Below are 17,115 nucleotides of genomic sequence, written 5' to 3' on the forward strand. Positions count from 1 at the left end.
TGTACAAGATATGTGAATAAAGGGTGAATTTGGGGTTCCCCAATGCAAAAAGTGTGATGATCCATGAGGATCCGTGCTTCAAAACCATGTTTTTGAGCCATGGAGTGGCCAGGAAGCCATGGATCCATGATTTTTGTGGTGCAGGCTGTGCCCCTGGCCATGATGTGTGAATTGCCGTTGAGTTTTGGTTGGCCCAATGAAAAAAGCGTTAGGATCCGTGAGGATCCGACCTTCAAAACCACGTTTTTTGGCCATGGCGTTGCCAGATAACCGTGGATCCTAGTCTTTTGTGGTGCAGACTGTACCCCTGGACATGATGTGTGATTTGATGGTGAGTTTGGGGTGGCCCAATGCAAAAAGCGTTAGGATCCATGAGGATCCGTCCTTCAAAACCATGTTTTTGGGCCCTGGTGTTGCCAGGAAGCCGTGGATCCGAGTTTTTTGTGGTGTAAGCTGTGCCCCTGGACATGATGTGTGATTTGACAGTGAGTTTGGGTTAGCCCAATACGAAAAGCATGAAGATCCATGAGGATCCGTGCTTCAAAACCACGTTTTTGGGCCACAATATGGCCAGGAAGCCGTGGATCCGAGTTTTTTGTGGTGCAGGCTGTGCCCATGGACATGATGTGTGATTTGACAGTGAGTTTGGGGTGGCCCAATGCAAAAAGTGTGAGGATCCGTTAGGATCCGTGCTTCAAAACCACGTTTTTGGTCCATGGTGTTGCCAGGAAGCCATGGATCTCAGTTTTCTGTGGTGCAGGCTGTGCCCCTGGACATGTTGTGTGATTTGACAGTGAGTTTGGGTTGGCCCAATACGAAAAGTGTGAGGATCCATGAGGATCCATGCTTCAAAACCACGTTCTTGGGCTGTGGTATGACCAGGAAGCCGTGGATCCATGATTTTTGTGGTGGATGTTGTGCCCCTGGCTATGATGTGTGATTTGACAGTGAGTTTGGGTTGGCCCAATGCAAAAAGTGTGAGGATCCATGAGGATCCGTGCTTCAAAACCACGTTTTTGAGCCATGGAGTGGCCAGGAAGCCGTGGATCCGTAATTTTTGTGGTGCAGGTTGTGCCACTGGGAATGATGTGTGATTTGACGGTGAGTTTGGAGTGGCCCAATGCAAAAAGTGTGAGGATCCATGAGGATCCGTGCTTCAAAACCACGTTTTTGGGCTGTGGTATGACCAGGAAGCCGTGGATCCGTAATTTTTGTGGTGCAGGTTGTGCCACTGGGAATGATGTGTGATTTGACGGTGAGTTTGGAGTGGCCCAATGCAAAAAGTGTGAAGATCCATGAGGATCCGTGGTTCGGAACCAAGTTTTTGGGCCACGGTTTCGCCAGGAAGTTGTGGGTCCGTGATTTTTGTGTTTCATGCTGTGCCCCTGGCCATGATGTTTGATCTGATGATTACTTTGGGCTGATCTTGTGCAAAAATCATGAGGATCCACGAGGACCCATGCTTCGGTACCATGTTTTTGGGCCACGGTATGGAGTGGCCAGGAAGCCGTGGATCCGAGTTTTTTGTGGTGTAAGCTGTGCCCCTGGACATGATGTTTGATCTGATGGTAACTTTGGGCTGATCTAGTTCAAAAATAATGAGGATCCATGAGGATCCGTGCTTCGAAACCATGTTTTTGGTCAATGCTGTTGCCAGATAACCGTCGATCTGAGTTTTCTGTGGTGCAGGCTGTGCCCCTGGACATGATGTGTGATATGACAGTGAGTTTAGGGTGGCCCATTGCAAAAAGCGTGAGGATCCATGCTTGAAAACCACGTTTTTGTGCCATGGAGTGGCCAGGAAGCCGTGGATCCATGATTTTTGTGGTGCAGGCTGTGCCCCTGGCCATGATATGTGATTTGACAGTGAGTTTGGGTTGGCCCAATGCAAAAAGTGTGAGGATCCATGAGGATCCGTGCTTCAAAACCACGTTTTTGGGCCATGGAGTGGCCAGGAAGCCGTGGATCCGTGATTTTTGTGGTGGATGCTTTGCCCCAGGCCATGATATGTGATTTGACAGTGAGTTTGGGTTGGCCCAATGCAAAAAGTGTGAGGATACATGAGGATCCGTGCTTGAAAACCATGTTTTTGGGCCATGGAGTCGCCAGGAAGCCGTGGATCCGTGATTTTTGTGGTGGATGCTGTGCCCCTGGACATGATGTGTGATTTGACAGTGAGTTTGGGTTGGCCGAATGCAAAAAGCGTGAGGATCCATGAGGATCCGTGCTTGAAAACCACGTTTTTGGGCCATGGAGTGGCCAGGAAGCCATGGATCTCAGTTTTTTGTGGTGGATGCTGTGCCCCTGGACATGATGCGTGATTTGACAGTGAGTTTGGGTTGGCCCAATGCAAAAAGTGTGAGGATCCATGAGGATCCGTGCTTCAAAACCACGTTTTTGAGCCATGGAGTGGCCAGGAAGCCGTGGATCCGTAATTTTTGTGGTGCAGGTTGTGCCACTGGGAATGATGTGTGATTTGACGGTGAGTTTGGAGTGGCCCAATGCAAAAAGTGTGAGGATCCATGAGGATCCGTGCTTCAAAACCACGTTTTTGGGCTGTGGTATGACCAGGAAGCCGTGGATCCGTAATTTTTGTGGTGCAGGTTGTGCCACTGGGAATGATGTGTGATTTGACGGTGAGTTTGGAGTGGCCCAATGCAAAAAGTGTGAAGATCCATGAGGATCCGTGGTTCGGAACCAAGTTTTTGGGCCACGGTTTCGCCAGGAAGTTGTGGGTCCGTGATTTTTGTGTTTCATGCTGTGATGCTGGTCATGATGTTTGATCTGATGGTGACTTTGGGCTGTTCTAGTGCAAAAATCATGAGGATCCGTGCTTCGGAACCACTTTTTTGGGCCAGGGCGTGGCCAGGCAGGCGTGGATCCGAGTTTTTTGTGGTGTAGGCTGTGCCCCTGACTATGATATGTGATTTGACGGTGAGTTTGGGTTGGCCCGATGCAAAAAGCGTGTGGATCCATGAAGATCCGTGCTTCAAAACCACGTTTTTGGGCCACGGTTTCGCCAGGAAGCCGTGGATCCATGATTTTTGTGGTGGATGCTGTGCCCATGGCCATGATCTTTGATCTGATGGTGACTTTGGGCTGATCTAGTGGAAAAATCATGAGGATCCGTGTTTTTTAACCATGTTTTTGCGCCCCTGCGCCCCCCCAAAACAGTGGATGCGTGATTTTTTTGATGCTTTCTACAGAGTAAGACATGGTCTACAGTATCATGGTGGTTTTATTTAATTTGAATGAAAAAATCATATGAATTCACAAGGATCCGTGTAGATCCGCCTTTTACCTTTTCCCCCGTGGCGGCTCCCAGGCTGTCCCGCCAGCAGCCCCGCGAGCCAGGCAGCCTCGGGCCAGCTTACCCTGGGAGCCGCCTTCGGGCTGAGGGGAAGGCCCAGCTGCACAGCGGGGTCGGAAGCCGTTTCCCAGGCCCGCCAGCCGGCCGGGGAAACGAGGGGGCGCAAGGGACCCCAAGGGAGCAGGCGGCAAAGGACACTTCCCTTAGAAGGCGCGAGCAGCTGAGGAGCGCGCCGATGGACGGCGCAGCTTAACAAAGATTCTCCCGAGACGCCGGGAAAGGAGTTTATTCCATTAGGGGAAGACCAAAACCCGCCCGGAGCTCCGAATCGCGGCAGCCCAGCTTAAAAGGACAGGATCACCCCATGATCCTTTGCGGGAGGCCGCGCGCGATAAAGCGGCGCCGGAGCCCGCCTGGCAGGGAGGCGCGGGCTGGTCGCTGGTCGAAGCGAGCTCTGAGTGGCACCGGCTTCCGCCAATCCCGTCCGGAGAGCGGGCGGTCGCTGCGGGGCCGGCGCGTCCAATGCGCGCGGGGCGGGAAGGGTGTCCGGCCAGCCAGTGTCTCCGGAAGGAGGGGCTGCGGAGGGGCCGCCATTTTGTGAGGCGGCCGCCGTGAGGGGCGAATCCCTTCGTGAGGGAGGCGCTCGCCAGGTGAGGAAGCGGGCGAGAGGGCGAGAGACGGAGGCCGCCGCGGAGAAGGGAGGGCGCCGACGGAGGAGGCGAGGGCCGGGCGGGGCGAGGGCGCCTGGCGAGGAGCAGGGGCCGCGAAAGAGGCCCTCGGGCGGCGCAAACGGCCCACCGCGGGGCGGGGCGTGTGGGTCTGGTGCGCGCGTGTGGATCCGTGTGTACACGCGTGTGCGCATTATCTCGTGCTGTTTCGTGCTGTCCCTCATGAGCAACAAGCGCGCCTCGGATCCCCGTCATTGGCTAGAATGCCACCCCTGTGACATACTTCCCTCTGTACGCGTAAGACCAGTAAACAGTCCTGTTGTGCTGAAGAGACTTGGACATTATCTCACATGATTCTGTGACCCGCAGCAGAATTCATTTGGAGAATTATTATTATTGTTGTTGTTGTTGTTTGTTGTTATTAAGGTTTGTATACCGCCCTTCATCTGTAGATCTTAGGGTGATTCTCTTCATTTGCCACACATTGACCCAAAGGCTCATGAGTGTAGGTGCTGGAGTCAAAAGGGTGTGCAGTGGGCGAAGGATCCCTGGGAGTTGCAGAGAGTCTTGTGCCCCCCCCCCCCCGCAAAAGGCTACCTATAATTCTCACCATGACTATTCAGAAGTCAGTCCTGTTGAGTAAGATGATATTTAGTCCCAGGTCAATTGACTTCCGATTGTGGCCTAATTTAACTTGTGGAGTATTTGTTTTTAATTTTAATTTGTTTTTGCTGGCACAAACGAACATAGTGATCTTTCTGGATTTTAAAACAGTGACAACAGCCACAGTTATAGGTTGTAAATGCAACTCCTTCCCCACAGAGGTGCGTCTGCCATCTTCATTATGCAGCTCCCAGGGAATGCTGAACGTGCACTTTTACCCTTTTGACACTTGAGGTGTATATTTTGAAGACTAATCTTATTTCTGTGGTTGTAGGTTGTTTTAAACTGTTTTTATATTGTGTTTTAATGTTACAACTCTCTCTGGGACTTTGGGTGAAGGGCAGGCGATTAATAATAATAATTCCTTTGCTTATTTAAGAACTGTAGGTCATAGTTTTGTGTTTCAGTTTTACACCTAAATAACTCTTTGAAATATCTTTGTTGAATAATAATTATTTTAAAGTCGGTAGCAGTTAGCTACTCCAGGATGTGAAAACCTGCTACTAGGCTTTGTATATTATGTGGTATTTAATTCCATCCCTACAGTATATAATATAGAAGCCAATGGTAAAGGAATAGAATTGCAGAGCAAGAGCTAAGTTAAGTCATCAAATCCAATTTCCCATTGCAGGAGAGAAATCTTTTATGTTTATAAACACCTGGCAGGGTCCTATATATAATGGCTCTGGGGGGAAACTGCAGAGGGTGAAAACTCCTATAGCCCTGTCCTGTAGTTTTGAGTAAGTCCTACTGATGTAGAACTTATTTTCAAGTAAGTGCATAAAATTGCAGCCTATGGTACTTTGGTTGTTATATGTTAAATCTGTTTTGCTACACTTAAATCCTATATTTTGTGAGCCCTCTGTTAGGCAAGGCTGGTTGCTTCTTAATGAAAGGTTTTGAAGAATACTGTACTCTGCTTGCACAGGTTTGAATACAACCCAGGGCTATGATGCACTTTTCCATTAAAAATTTTTAATAGAAAATGTGGGATAGGCATGGACAGACCTGGTTAGATTGGGAAGGTGCTACTAAGAATTTAACATGAGGTGGAAATGTATATGGATCACACGAGGCTAATTTAAGTAACATAGTTGTGGAATTTAAGTCCATGCTCTGACAGGGGCCTGGCTTCTACCTGCTGTCATGCTCTTTGCAGATGCTTGGTCTGTAGGACAGAGTTGTTTGTAGAGGAAAGTATATGCTTAGTACAACAGTACTGTAATTAAAATGCCAAGTAAAAGGGTTTTAAATATATAGACTGTAAGTCACTGCAGTTGTGGGAAGAAATTGGTGAGATATGATCCATATTCCCATGTAGTTCAAAATTCAGGAGTTAGTTTGCTAACTGCAGTTTCTGAACAGTCTTCAAAGTGCAGGCATGTAAGAAAAAAATAGTTGAATAGAGACAACAGATAAACCTAATAGAAAACCAGCAGCTAATTCAGCAATAGAATACGCAGAGGGATATTCAATAGTATTATCCCACCTATGCAAACTGGTCTTGTCCTTCATTCAGAGCAGATTGGAAAGCTGAAGGGAGGAAGGGGAAATCTTAACACATTGGTTGGTACAATGGGATTCAAGGACTAGTTTTTTCTTGTCTCTCACTAGCTAGGCTGAGGGACTTATTTATAATAAATAAAATGGGGACTTCTGGCGAGGCAAACTAGCAGGTGCCACGGCAGTGCAGAGCTCCTAGGGACTGCCAGCACCAACAAGGTTCTCTGGCCGGTCCCTTAGCTGCCAAAGGCATCGCCACGAGCAAGCAGAAGCCAGGGGCACCGAACGCGGTGGTTGGGGGAACTGCGCAAGGCTCCCAGGTCCCCACCCCACCCAGCGACCTTGGCTGTACCGGGACAGGGATCGCCCTGGCAGTGGCCCGATGAGGCTCAGAGTGAGTGCAGCGAGCACCTGCCAGCTGCTGCCATGGCCACCGCGGCAGCCATAAGTGAGGAGAGGTAGGAGGGGACCGGGAGAGCCAGGCAGGCTGCATGGAAGCCCAGCGGAAGCCGCATGGAGGCCCAGTCCAAACCCAGCCCCCGGCCCAACCTCGAGGGAGACAGGCAGGGCCCACCAAAACACATACATACATTGATTAGAGTTTTTTTCTTCTCGATGTTTTTTCTTTGATCTTCTTTTAAATCCTTTTTTAAAAATCTTGATCTTATTTTGGTTCCTTTTCCTTAATTTTTCAAAAACATTTTAAAAACATTTTTAATACTCTTTTTTCTTTTCCCCTCAAATTTCTTACCTCCATTTTTTCAAACTCAAAGGAATCAAAATGGCAGTGCCCAAAAAGGAGCCCTAAACCAACACAGGCCACTGCCTGGGACCGATGCTTCAGCCCTGACTTCCTATTTTTTATTACTCATTTTTTAAATTAAATAGGGAAAAGAAAGAAAGGAAATAGAATAAAATGAAAACCTGATTCCTTTATTTTTCTATTTTTGTTTTATGGGGGGAGTCCTCTCTCTCCCCGCCCTCCCATTACTATCATCTTTTCTTAAAAAACAAACAAAAAATTATTATTTCTATTGTTATTTTCCCCTTCCTCTCTTTTCTTTTTCCTCCCCCCTCTCCCCTTTTTCTTTAAAGAGAATACACACACACATATATTGTCAGCATCCGGGGGTTGGGAGGCCAGCTGGCTAGCCCCCAGCTGGATCGTCTCCCTCTCAGCCTTCACGCTGTGGAGATTCATCGACCTCTGGCTCCGACGTAAATCAGCAACTCAAGCTTGCTGCCTTGAGCACGCTGTATGTAGAAGAGTAAACTGCACAACGGAAGAGGCTGTAGGCTGTGAATACATAGTAAAACTACGGATTTATTTTACATAAATCAGAAGAAAGAAGCATGTCTCTCCTTCTGTCTTCTCGAAGAGAGACTCAAAAGAAAAGCTATACACAGAGCTGAAGTTCCACTCACGGGACCCAGCAGTTTGTGCTGGAATGTAAACAGACATGTGATTCGCAACAATCCCATGTCTGCAACAAAAGGTGGAATGGAATCTCCCAACATCTATATCTTATTTTATCTTTCCCCCCTCTCAAATGGGTTTTCTATTATATGTTTTGTTTTTTTACTTTTATCATTACACACACACAACACTTCCAGATAGATACCACCACCTCAACATCTTCAGGTTCTTCGGGGGGGGGGGGGGGCTCTTTTCCATTTTTTGCCTTTTGCTTTTTGTTCTCTTTCCCTCTTTCTTAACTCTTAAATTCCCCCCATCCCTCATCTCTCTTTTCTTTTTTCTCCCGCCCCCAACAAATAATCACATACCTACATACATACACCTCCCCACCCACTTTCAATAGCAACCCCCCCTTGGTGGTCTTTTACATCATACTATAACTAGAACCACCACTGCAGTTTATTAGCATTATCATTACTATTCTTTCTTTTTCTCCTTTCTTCTTTTTATTTTACTTTTTATTCCCCCCCTTCTCCTTTTTCCCTTTCATTCTCTTCTTTCCCCCATTTTGCTTCTGTTTTGTTTGGTTCTATTTCTGAACACACCCTTGCCAGTCTTTAATTTTTAGCTCTTCTACGAATCCCTAACCTCACCTTCCACCCTTAACTGGACCCCATTCTCCCTTTTGTGTGTATGAGTGTGCATGTGTGTGCGCACATGTGTATCCACAGATAACCCACCTAACACACACCCTCCCTCTGGCCCCACCCCATCGGTCTCTTGCACCTCTGCCTGCTAACCCCTTTATGTCAACTGGTCTACTTGTCTATCTGCTCATCTGCCTCCTACTCCATCAATACCACTGAGGCGACTACGGGAACCCCAGAGAAGTCCTTAAAACACAGCCCAGATGTGATAAAAATGGCTGCCTAATCCAGATGCTCTTTAAAAGCCACCAGACAACAACGCCTGTTCAACTCAGCAACTCAACACCCAGGAACCACCACAACCATAGCATGCCCCATTGCAAGAGGACACCAAGCAGATCTCAAACCAAGATAATCAGGGAGATTGTGATAACACCAACCAGGGAGATGGCAAACAGCACTGAGACGACAACACCCCCTCCCCAAGATGACAACAACCCACCAACAAAACAAGACCTGAGGGAAATGGAACTAAGATTAGCAGAACTACTGAAGACCACAGTGGTTCCCCAGCAGATAATATAATATCTGTGTCCTGACCTCCAAAGTGGAAACCCTCACTAGCACCATCTCCACTCTAGGGAACAAGAACCAAATTCAAGAAGCAGTACCAAGAGGAAAACACACGTGTGAATAATAAACTGGCTGAACTGGAAAGCCACCTGGAAACAGAAAGCTCCGAAATGAGAATCAAACAAGCGGATCTTGAAGATCGCAGTAGACAACATCTGCTTCCACAACTTTCCCGAAAAAGTGGAGGAGAAAAGCCCAGCAGACCTCATTGTATGGTGGCTAAAAACCACAATCCCTAGCCTGACACTCGAGGTAGATGACCTGGAGAGGGTTCACAGAGCTCTAAAACCTATGCTGAAAACCAACGCCCCCCAAGAGACATCATCGTCTGCTTCGTCTGCTACAAAAAGAAAGAAGTATTGAACAACATCAAAAATTCAACCAATCTCCTTATGGAGAAAACCCCATTATAATTGTATTCAGCGATCACTCGTAGCCAAGTAAGATTGTCTTCCATAAACACAGTTTTAACAGTGAGTCCATAAGTCACTGTGGAGGCCAATTCTGGATCCACACGTCCTTCCACAGTGGGGACATAAGTTTCTGGGCAGGAGTTGAGCACAGTGAGGATTTGCCAAACGTGCCTTTCTCTTATCATGTTTCTCCCTTTCATCCTGAGTTTTAGTGTCTTCAAAACCCAAGACACCTTTGGTAATGGCTGTTCTCCAACTGGAGTGCTTGCAGACCAGTGTTCCCAGTTGTCGGTGTTTATACTACATTTTTTTTAGATTTGCCTTGAGAGTCTTTGAACCTCTTTTCTTGACCACCAGCATTACGCTTTTCATTTTTAAGTTCTGAATAGAGTAGTTTATTTGGAAGACAATAATCAGGCATCCAAACAACATGACCTGTCCAACAAAGTTGATGTTGAAGAATCATTGCTTTGACACTGGTGATCTTTGCTTCTTCACTGGCATTAGTTCACCTGTCTTTCCAAGTGATGTGTAAAAATTTTCGGTGATACCGTTGATGGAATCTTTCAAGGAGTTGCAGATGATGTTTATAAGTGGTCCATGTTTCACAAGCATACAGTAAGGCTGGTAGTACAATAGCTTTGTAAACAAGCATTTTGGTTTCCCTGCGAATGTCCTGGTTCTCAAACACTCTGTACTTCAATTGGGAGAAAGCTGCACTCGCAGAGCTCAGGCGACGCTGGATTTCGACATCAATGTTGGCCCTTGTGGAAAGATAACTGTCCAGGTAGGAGAAGTGACTGACATCACAGGAGACCCTAAATCGGAGGAAAAGCCTATGCTCATGCTCCCAATGTCTCCAACAAGCAGGGATCAAGTACCGATGGGGCTTCACCTTCCACATCATAACAACCAGCACAGCACGCAGCTACCAGTATACCTGAAGCCCTGCAACTACTAAAGAACCTCAGACTCGACCCTCCATTAAAATGGCAATCCACAGACCCACCAAGCGACAGCCACGACCAAACAACAGCAAAGAGGAAGAAGAAACCACAGAAACAACATGACAACATAAACCAGTACAGTCAAGCATCGCTCATAGAATTGTCCCGCTGAACATATACCGGCAAACCAGCCTCAACCAAACCAACATACCATAGATTGACAACCCTGCAACAACAACCACAGCAGCTGGAAATCACCTCAAATTGACGGATTGGTGACCGCCCCTTCCCCTTTTCCTCTCTCCCCATGCCATTAATATTGCCAACACCAGCAATACCCCCTGTGCCCCGCACCTCCATGGAGATCCCCATTCCCACACCAACACTGACCCAGACGACATCAAATCACATTCCACAACTATCCCAACAACCCACAACCCACACTCCACACTCTCAGCCCTCCACTCCAAGGACTCCACCCATAACAAAAGGGGGAAAAAGACCACACATACAAAAATAGACACACACACACACAACCTCTCCGTCTCCTCCTTAATCATGCAAAGGCAACAAACAAGCAGGGAAAAGAAAAGGAAAACAAACAAAGAAACCCATACCAAGTAAAATAATACCCCCAACCTCAATAAAACAAGCCACAAACAGGCTAAAATCTGACACACAGGTAGTACAATGGTGGCGCTAGAGCGTGCCAACACCCATATTCCCACCCCAACATACCAACGATGTTAATAACACACAACATTGCTTATAAACCTTATACCCAACACAGGCGTCACAATGCTTAACACTGTCTCACAAACCACTCCCTATTGCAAATGACAGGGAGGACAGCCTGCCCTTAAACAAGGCCTTCCATGTTAGCTGAGACCCAGGACCAACTGGCTAGACACCAGATGGTCCAAGATACCCCAGACCCACCTATATAGGCTACTTTCTGTCATCTACTCCCCTTTTTTTAACCCGAATCTAATCCTAACCCCCTCCCCCACACACACTCTAGGTCAACACACCTTAATAGGTTCGATAGACAGTGCAAGGTGAGAAACACAGGGCAACCCAGATGAGTTGGCAGGGAATCATCCTATAAAGTAGATAAGCAAGATGGCTAGCTTAAAAGCAATTACATCAAATGTGAGGGGATTGGGAAACCCTATCAAAAGAAAATGCATCACCTTGTATGTAAACACCATGAAACCACACCGCCTTCCTACAAGAAGTACACAACCCACCCAAAGGAAGCAAACTCTTGAGCAATCCCTTCTTCAGTCAACAATAGGTAGCACCTGGCTCAGGAAAGGCCCGCGGAGTAGCCATAATACTCAATAGAGACCTGAACTTCAAAGCCACAACAGTCCTAAAAGACAAAAGAGGCAGATTCATCTTTGCTAAAGGGACACTAGATGGCAAAACTAAACTGACAATCGGCTCCATGTATGCCTCAAACTCAAAACAACTAAGAGTTTATCCAGAAAACACTGAACAGGTTCCTCTCCTCCTCTGAAAGGGGAGCAATACTGGGAGGTGACCTCAACCTAAATATGAGAGGCATCTCCCTGAAAGACACCCACCATACAACCCCATGGGCAACCTTCCTCCGAAGGAAACTCCAAACAATTAGGGAATCTTACAAGTTGCTAAAAATGCTTTAAAAAAGGGTCTCTGTGACAATTGGGGTGAAGAAAACCTGGGAGACACCCGCCACACATTCTAGTCTGGGTGCAATGACACAGTATCCAGACTAGACAACATTCTGCTCACACAAGGTCTGATCCCCTCAGTGGAATCAACTGACAACTGATAGGTAACATTAAAATCACAGATCACGCCCCAGTATAAGCTACCCTTAAAATAAGAGAAGGGACACAAACCACCCCATCATGGTCCTTCTGTCCCATCCTAACCACAATTAAATTGGCGAGAGTCTCACAAAAACACTCCAAAACTACTTCAAAGAAAATGATGTAGACAAGATAACAACCCCTCTCATTTGGGACGCAATGAAAGTGGTCACCAGAAGAGCTTTCATAAAAGAGAAAACATCCCTTAAAAAACAAACCTCCTCAAAAATTAGCAAAATAGAACAAGACATCACGGCCCTCTCATCATGCAACAAACAAACAGGAGCTAAAGAATTCCTTACACTTATAGAACAAAAAAGGAGGGAACTAGACTCCCTAGAAATCAACAAAACAATGATCAACTTTCTATACTCTAAACAAAGCTTCTATGAGTATGGAGGGGAAACAGGTGTAGGAAAAAATCACTCAAAACACAAATACATTGCATCACCAAAAAAGATGGCAACATTCTCCCCCAAAGAAATAACCTCAGAATTTGCAGAATTTTACTCCAACCTATACACCTCCCACAGCCCGCCCAAGGAGAAAATCAGAAAATTCCTAGCAGGGCTGACCATGCCTACCTTAACTGATGAGGAACAGGAATTCATGCTTAGTCCTATCACCCCAAAGGAAATAGAAACAGCCCTCAAAAACCTGAAGCCACACAAAGCCCCAGGCCAAGATTGCTTTACAGCAGAATTCTATAGGAAATTCAAAGAACCCCTGATGCCCTACATGACCTGCCTATTCGATGACATCATAAAAGGGGGTCCCATTTCTAAAACCTGGACCTTCTCCAAGATAGTCTCCATACCAAAACCACTGAAAGACAGCCTCAAAGTAGAATCATACCGCCCAATCTCATTGATAAACCAAGACTGCAAGATACATCATTCTTGGCCAACTGTCTAATTTTTTTCCTACACAAGTTAATAGCCCCAGACCAGATTGGCTTCGTCCCCGGTTGCCATATAATAGACCCCAGTGACAATTATGTCCCTAGACATCCTCAAAGCTTTTGTGTTTTTTTTAAAGCATCTTTATTGAATTAAAATACAAATATATATACATAGGTAAAGGGACCCCTGACCATTAGGTCCAGTCGGGACCAACTCTGAGGTTGCGGCGCTCATCTCGCTTTATTGGCCGAGGGAGCCGGCGTACAGCTTCCGGGTCATGTGGTCAGCATGACTAAGCCACTTCCGGCGAACAAGAGCAGCGCACAGAAATGCCATTTACCTTCCCGCCGCAGAGATACCTATTTATCTACTTGCACTTTGGCGTGCTTTCAAACTGCTAGGTTGACAGGAGCAGGGACCGAGCAACTGGAGCTCACCCCGTCGCGGTGACGGGGTGATTTGATTTGATTTTGGGATCATCTGTGCTTCTTCCTTCTATTTTTAGTCTATTGATTTGTTTCTCATTTCTTCTTCTTTTGAATTGCCAGGCCAGGTATTTACCCGGTTTATTGGCAAACTCAAAGTTGTTTCATTTTAGAGTTTTCAAATTCCATTCGATTTCTTGCTCGATTTTGGACACATATTCTGATTGTAATAGTTTAATCTCTTTTTTAATTTTTTCATTATTTGGATATTTATTCAATTCTTTTTGTTTTCTTTTTATTTCTTCTAATAAATCATTTTTTCCTTCTCTTTTTTTTTTTCCAACAATATTTTATTGGTTTTTCCAGATACAAATTACAGGAAAAAAAAGACAGAAAAAGAAAGAAAAATAAAGTAACATAGGGGAAAAAAAGTCAACTTTCCAAGATATTTTTCTCAGAACCAACTGGACTTCCCCACATCTCCCCCACCCTGCATTCTTTACAATAAAGATATCAGCAAATTATTACCTTGTTTCGTGCATTCCTTTGTACCTTCCAATAGTTATACTTTATGTTTAAAACTCATTGTCTAATTACTTTACCTTCGAATAAAGATCATGTTACTTTAAACGTTGGTCCTTTCATAATTATAAACTTAATTTCCAAATCACCGAATCTTATTGCTGAAGCTAGATTTTCTGGATCATGCAAACTCTTAACATTCATATAACTTAAAATATTTTTGTAAATAATCTTTAAATTTCCTCCAATCCTCTTCAGTTGTTTCTTCTCCCAAATCTCGGATTCTGCCAGTCATTTCAGCAAGTTGCATATAGTCCATCAATTGCGTCTGCCACTCTTCCAGTGTGGGTAAATCTTGAGTCTTCCAATATTTTGCAATTAATATTCTTGCTGCTGTTGTTGCATACATAAAGAAAGTTCTATCCTTCTTTAACACCTTCTGGCCGTCAATGCCCAGGAGAAAGGCCTCTGGTTTCTTAGGAAAGGTGTATTTAAGCACCTTTTTTAGCTCATTATAAATCATTTCCCAGAAGACCTTCACCTTTGGGCAGGTCCACCAGAGGTGAAAGAATGTCCCTTCAGCCTCCTTACATTTCCAACATTTGTTATCAGACAGATGATATATCTTAGCAAGTTTAACTGGGGTCATGTACCACCTGTATATCATTTTCATAATGTTCTCCTTCAAGGCATTACATGCCGTGAATTTCATACCAGTGGTCCATAACCTTTCCCAGTCTTCAAACATAATGTTGTACCCAATGTCCTGAGCCCATTTTATCATTGCTGATTTGACTGTTTCATCCTGAGTGTTCCATTTAAGCAACAAGTTATACATTCTCGAAAGTACTTTAGTCTTTGGTTCTAATAATTCCGTTTCTAATTTCGATTTTTCCACCTGGAAACCTACTTTTTTATCTAATTTAAAAACCTCTTGTATTTGGGCATAATGGAACCAATTTTGCACCTTATTTTTTAATTTTTCATAACTCTGCAACCTCCAATTTTCTCCATCTTTTTCTAAAATTTCCCCAAATTTCGGCCAACCAACCTCCATATTAAGTTTTTTCCAGGCCTTGGCCTCTGCTGGTGATAACCACCTCGGGGTCTTACTTTCAAGTAAGTCCTTGTATTTTGTCCAGACCATAAATATTGCTTTTCTGACAATATGGTTTTTAAACATTTTATGAGCCTTTACCTTGTCGTACCACAGATATGCATGCCAACCAAACGCGTTATCAAACCCTTCCAGATCTAGGACATCAGTGTTCTCTAGAAGTAGCCAATCTTTCATCCAACAGAAGGCTGCAGCTTCATAGTACAACCTTAGGTCTGGCAGGGCAAACCCCCCTCTTTCTTTTGAATCAGTTAATATTTTAAACTTTATTTGGGGCTTTTTGCCCTGCCAAACAAACTTAGAAATATCCTTCTGCCACTTTCCAAAGCATTCCACTCTGTCCACAATCTGTAGGGTTTGGAACAAAAATAACATTTTCGGCAATACATTCATTTTTATGGCTGCAACTCTACCCAACAAGGAAAGTTTCAATCTTGACCAAGTTTCTAAATCTTTTTTAATTTCCGTCCAACATTTTTCATAGTTGTCTTTAAATAAATTCAAATTTTTAGCAGACAAATGGACCCCTAGGTACTTCACTCTTTTAACCACACTTAGTTCTGTCTCCCTCTGAAACCCCTCTGTTTCCAATGATGTCAAATTTTTTGCCAAAACCTTGGTTTTTTGCTTATTCAGTTTGAAACCCGCCACCCGACCAAACTCTTGTATCAATTCTAGAACTCTTTTTGTACTAGATTCTGGCTCCTGTAGTGTTAAGACCAGATCATCTGCGAAAGCTTTCAGTTTATATTGTTTCACTCCGACCTGTATTCCCTGCACCAACCGGTCCTCCCTAATCATGTTCAAGAGCACCTCCAGGACTGAGATAAATAAAAGAGGGGATAAGGGGCACCCCTGTCGTGTCCCTTTTTCAATTTTGAATTCGTCTGTCACCACATTGTTCACTATCAGTTTTGCCTTTTGCTCTGAATAGATAGCTTCTATTCCATTTTCAAACCCCCGTCCCACTCCCATCCCTTCCAAGTTTTTCTTCATAAACATCCAAGAAATATTGTCAAAGGCCTTCTCCGCATCAATAAAAATTAACACTGCTCTGGTGTTGATATTTGCTTGTAAAAGTTCCAAAATATCAACAATGTTCCTAGTGTTGTCAGACAAATGTCTACCTGGAAGAAAGCCTGCCTGGTCCTTGTGAATTACTTCATTAAGTACTTTTTTAAGTCTGCTTGCCAAAATGTCTGCAAAAATTTTGTAATCCACATTTAGGAGTGAGATGGGACGGTAGTTCTTAAGTTGAGTTTTTTCAGTTTCCAATTTAGGAATCAATGTGATGAAATCATTTTTTCCTTCTCTTTTCCTTTTCTTTGTAAGGCATTTTGCTTTATAAAATACTCTGATAACTGCCTTGCCAGCGTCCCATACTATTGTAGGTTCAGTGTCTTGTTTGTTATTTAATTCAAAAAATTCTTTCATAGTTCTTTTTGCACCCTCTAATACTCTTTCATCATTAAGTAAAGATTCATGAAACTTTCATCTTTTTATTCCTGTTCTCCAGTCTGATTTAAGTTTTAATAAAATCAGATTATGATCCGAGATGGTTTTTGGTAGAATTTGTGATTCCTCGATCCTCCTTAGCATATCTGTCGGGACCCATATGGCATCAATCCTGCTTACTGATTCATTTGGCTCTAATCTCTTTCATATTTTTTTACCAATAAATTTTTATTGTTTTCATTAAACATACACTTAAAATACAAATATGTCACATAATTGCCTTTAGCTCTGCCGAGCTTCTGACTTCTCTACACCCCTTCAGCAAGTATCTTATATTTTCTTACATCGCTTATTCTATTTATTTAACTTTATATTTACCATAAGTTGTAAGAGTTATCTCTTATATACACCATATATTTACTCCAGCTTTCTTGAAACTTCTGTTCATCCTGGTCTCGAATTCTTCCTGACAATCTGGCCAGTTCTGGGTAACTCATCATCTTAACCTGCCATTCCGCAATGGTAATTGCTTCTGTTTTCCAGTTCTGGGCCAGCATAATTCTTGCTGCCGCTGTGGCATATAGAAACTTTTTAAAATCTTTTTTAAAAAAATTCCTTCTCCATCAACCCCAGT

At 44.4% G+C, this 17,115-nt stretch overlaps 1 protein-coding gene across 5 annotated transcripts in view; it reads left to right on the forward strand.

Moving 5' to 3' along the window:
- RBM10 (RNA binding motif protein 10) overlaps positions 1-17,115 on the forward strand; it is a 70,665-nt gene that overhangs the window by 10,234 nt on the left and 43,316 nt on the right. For 4 of the 5 annotated variants that reach the window (XM_028711960.2, XM_028711961.2, XM_028711962.2 and 1 more), the window contains exon 1: positions 3,816-3,960. The exons of the other annotated variant lie outside the window; for it this stretch is intronic. The gene's annotated coding sequence lies outside the window, so the exon portion shown is untranslated. Of the gene's footprint in view, positions 1-3,815; positions 3,961-17,115 lie in introns of those variants that run through there. 5 annotated transcript variants of the gene reach the window in all.

The sequence above is a fragment of the Podarcis muralis genome, chromosome 17 (assembly GCF_964188315.1).
Source record: "Podarcis muralis chromosome 17, rPodMur119.hap1.1, whole genome shotgun sequence".
Classification (NCBI taxonomy): Eukaryota; Metazoa; Chordata; class Lepidosauria; order Squamata; family Lacertidae; genus Podarcis; species Podarcis muralis.